Source organism: Coenobita brevimanus, unplaced genomic scaffold (assembly GCF_032717465.1).
Source record: "Coenobita brevimanus isolate Jiangsu-jjx unplaced genomic scaffold, ASM3271746v2 jjx.HiC_scaffold_1477, whole genome shotgun sequence".
Taxonomy (NCBI): Eukaryota; Metazoa; Arthropoda; class Malacostraca; order Decapoda; family Coenobitidae; genus Coenobita; species Coenobita brevimanus.
Window position 1 is genome coordinate 2,981 of NW_027642317.1, and position 4,645 is coordinate 7,625.

Below are 4,645 nucleotides of genomic sequence, written 5' to 3' on the forward strand. Positions count from 1 at the left end.
GCCAATCCAACAAAATTATCTCTGGATGAGAAGCAAACCACCTCCTTGCTACCCTGCATGTGTGGATGGGAGAGAGGTCTTGCACCATATAAATGGGTTGAGGGTGGTGAATGGCATACGCCCGCACCGAAGGGAGGAAGGAGGTTTCGAGAATATTGATATACTGCTTTCCATCCAAATGACCCTCAATGGTTGTTAGCTCTCCCTACACCCCCCACCACATCCACCCATTGAGGGATACTGATACACGTCCGCTTCTCGATGTTTCATGGATATTACGGGTTGCATATCGTGTTTTTCTTAAACGCCAACACTGCCGGCCAAGAGCTGAGACATATGAAAAAGTCTTTTCGTCAGTGAAAATCACAGACCTCCAAAAGTCAATTCCATTATTTAAGTAAGCCTGCGCAAATCTTAGTCAAGCTTCTCTGTGAACGTCACTTAACGTCTCTTTGCGTGCAGGAATGAAACAATTAAGGCCGGCTTCCTTCAATCGCCGCCTCACAGTGACAGGATGACAGCGTAGCCCCACATTCCATGTGATATGAACTGCCGTTGTTAGAGGCTGTCTTTCTGCTTCCCTCCGTATTGCATCGTCTTCATCAGGTGTTGTGACACGAGGCTGTCCGGATCTGGGCCTTGTCAACACGTGACCCTCCTCCTCGTATCTCCTCACCCATAGCCGAACAGTATCTCTGGACATGCCCAGTAGGCGACTTATCTCTCTTATCCCCTTACCAACTTCGTGATAAGCAATAATCTTAGAGCGACGTGTTATCACTTCAGGTCGGTTAGCTCTGGTTCGTGGTGGTCGCAAGCTACGTCGTGGCTGCTGTTCCATAACTAGAATGGCAAATATACATTTAAATTCAGGGCTACTTCATTTTCTGCATTACGTCACACCTAACACGTAGAAACAGGAAATTGAACAATATTGACACAACAATACAGGAATATATCTTTGTTACTCCACTGTTGTGGATATACGGAAGTTGGTGGATGTTAAAAGGGAATAGGTATGCATTAGAGAAATAATTCATAATCACATACTTAATGGCATACATCAAAACTACGTGTAACGTATACGATCAAAGTTGTAAGCATACAAACATAATCTCCATAATTATTGTGCAGCGTTAAATCAAATTAAAGGATGTTTTTCATACTTACTGTCAGTGAGGCTTCAGTAGTCAGAATGATACAGAGGTAACGCAGCAGCCACCAGTACTACAGCTCGGTTCAGGTGGGTTGGGACAGGATTCGAGAACCTCAAATGTTTCACAATCATTTGTGACTATGAGTTGCCCACTCCCACCACCACGCTGAATCATCACTGTGGGCCGCCGTTCAGGAAGGGTACTGGTCTTAACCACTGCCAGAGATGGGCGGGCTAGAAACTATGGTATCCGAGTGTACATAGTGCTAATTTCAGGATATTTATCATTTACGTGTCCTTGCTGGCCAATTTCACTCTCCCCAAGCTACACCAAGACTGCTCCCGACCACGCTTGGGTGGGATACGAAGACGGTCTTGGTTTCGATAACAAACCCTTGGGCTGGCTTCGTATCACTTTGGCCGACAAAAACGGTGCAGCTTGGTTACACCGAAGATGGCTTCGAATCCGATCCGTCAGCTTGGACGACAAAAACGGAGCTTTTGTATGGCAATATTCTATAGGGTGCCATGCGTTGCTAGCTGATTGATTTCGTGCCATTTCTGACAGCGGAATTTTTGGAAGCAGGAAATCATATATGATACAGCCGTAGTCAGAGCCATTTGGACTCAAGTACCATATATGATACAGCCGAAATTTTTTAATATGAGATGCGAATATCCTGCATGTTGCTCTAATGTAAAGCGTATTGTGTTTACCAGTAATCTTATAGAATTTGCAGCAAGATATATTTCTTACCTGTTAAATGTAATGTCATCGCTATTTGATGAATTCCTGTGCTCATTTTTGCATCCGTAGAGCTGCACAGTGGACCAAAGCACTGTATTTTCCAGAATCATCGACTGATTTCAAAAGGCGCGGTGTCAGGAAGAGTGGTTAAATATGGAGGCAGCGGACCAAAAAACCACGTGGCGCAATCCATGAGATAGCCTCTCCACTCAAACTAGGGTTGAGGTGAGGGGGGGTGGGCAGTTGGGAGCAATCCCCGGGGCCCGGGTCCGAGAGGGGGGGGGGGTCGCGTCCTCCAAGATAATGTAGAGAGAAAGGAAATTATAACGTATTACTCTCCACAGAGACATTTGATTTCTTAAGAAAATATACACAGTATAAAAGGAAGTTGGAAAAGTTACATCTAAACACATTAACACAAGGCTATACTGTACCCATGTACTGTATCATGGGTACAGTACAGAGTCGTGTATTACTGAAGGCGCCAATAGATATAAAGAACCTCTAACCCTCCGTCTTCTTTTAACCTCATACAGACTTACCAGTCACTCAGAATTATATTTATACTATCTGTCTATCTATTGGCAGACGCCTCAATGACGTAAGGGGTGGCCACAGACAAATCACCTCCATGTCACCCTGTCCCTTGCCATTTCGTTGCCCCCCCTTACCCCCCTAGCTCACAGCTCCCTCTCTCATGTACACCTCTCCACTCAATTCCTCCAACTCATCCTCGGTCTCCCACTCTCTCTCCCCCCTCCATCCCACTTACATATATTTTCCTTGTTAGTCTCTCGCTTACCATCTTCTTCACGTGGCCAAGTCACCTCAGTGTATTTCTCTTAAAGCTTTCTATCACATCCACATCCACACCACAACGCTCCTTCACTTCCTCATTTGTCAGTCTGTCTCTTCATGTAACTCCACATGCTCCTAACAAAATAACTCATTTCCACTGCTCTCACTGTTGACTTGTGTCCGTCCAACAAGGTCAAGCTTTGCTTCCATACGTTAGAGATGGTAATGCAATACTATCATGCAGCATCTTTTTTATTTCCATGTTCATTACTGTTCCCTATCACTGCTTTCAATGAACCAGCATCCTTTCTTCCCTGCCATACCTTTCAGGCACTTCATTCTCCAAACTTCCACCCTTACTCATTACCCTACCCATATCCCTGACCGCCTTGGAGAGAGCTCCAACATACTTGACCTCTTCTTTACAACTAATCCTTCTGCTTACGCTGTTAATCTTTCCTCTCCATTGGGCTCCTATGATCACAGCCTTATTACCTTAACCTGTCCTATTGCTCCGGTATGACCTGCAGACCCTCCAAAAAAACGTCGACTGTGGCACTTTGGGGCTGCGGAGTGGGAGGCCCTCAGGCAGTGCATCTTTGATTTTCCCTGGAATGATTATTGCTTCCATGGCCGGGAGCCATCTGAGTGTGCCTTGCGCCTTATGGAGGTTATTCTCTCGGGCATGGAAGCATACATTCCTTTCTCATATCCTTTGACTAATGCAAGAAAGCCTTGGTTTAGTCACTCTGGTTCTAATGCTGTCCGCAACAAGGAAAGAGCCGATAAAAGGTACCAGAGCCGACCCATCCCTGAATCACATCTTTTTTATGTTTCTGCCCGGAATCGTGCTAAGTCTGTTCTTCGCTCTGCTAAAAGTAATTTCATCCGTACTAAATGCACTCAACTCTCCAACTCGAATTCTTCCTGCTCCTTCTGGCACCTTGCCAAAAACCTTTCTAACAACTTTACCTCATCATCCTTTCCTCCTCTTTTCTACTCTGATGGCTCTGTAGCTATTTCTTCTACTGATAAAGCAGATCTCTTCACTCAGACTTTCCCCTCCAATTCCAGTGCTGTTCCTCCATCACATCCTTCCTCTAACTTCCTCATGGCTGACATTAAAATTTCTTCAGCTGATGCTTTTTCTGCCATCACTGGCCTCCAATACTAACAAGGCATATGGGTCTGATGGAGTCCCAACTGTTGTCCTCAAGAACTGTGCTTCTGTGCCTACACCCTGCCTAAGTAAACTCTTTCGTCTTTGGCTTGTAGCATTCCTTCTTGCTGGAAGTTTGCTCTCATTCAGCCAGTCTCAAAGAAGGGTGACCATTCCCAACCCTCTAACTATCGTCCAAAAGCTTTAACATCCTATGTCTCAAAATTTTTAGAGTCTATTCTTAAGAAAAAAATTTAAAGCATTTTTCCTATCACAACCTTCTTTCTGATCGTCAGTATGGGTTCCGTCAGGGACGGTCCACTGGCGATATTCTCGTCTACCTTTCAGACTCCTGGTCATCCTCCTTTCGGGACTGTGGCGAAAGCTTTGCCATGGCACTTGACATCTCAATGGTTTTCGATTGAGTCTGGCATAAATCTTTATTTTCCAAACTGCCCTCTTACGGTTTCTATCCTTCTATCTGTGCCTTCGTCTACAGCCTCCTTTCTGGTCATTCTATAGCCGCTGTTGTAGACGGCCATCGTTCTTCACCTAGATCTATCAACAATGGTGTTCCTCAGGGCCCTGTTCTATCAACAACTCTCTTCCTTTTATTCATCAATGATCTTCTAAGCTGTACATCTAACCCTATCCACTCGTACACTGATGATTCCACCTTTCACCTTTCCATTCGGTTCCCGCAACGTCCATCCCAGCAGTTACTTGAACAAACAAGGAATGAGGCTATGGCACACCTAATGTCTGACTTGGTTCGTATCTCTGA

The 4,645-nt window shown here is 45.1% G+C and overlaps 1 pseudogene; it reads right to left on the minus strand.

Moving 5' to 3' along the window:
* Nucleotides 1–300: 300 nt before the first annotated feature.
* On the minus strand, nt 301–841 carry LOC145389599 (uncharacterized; annotated as a pseudogene).
* Between the last annotated feature and the right edge of the window lie 3,804 nt (nt 842–4,645).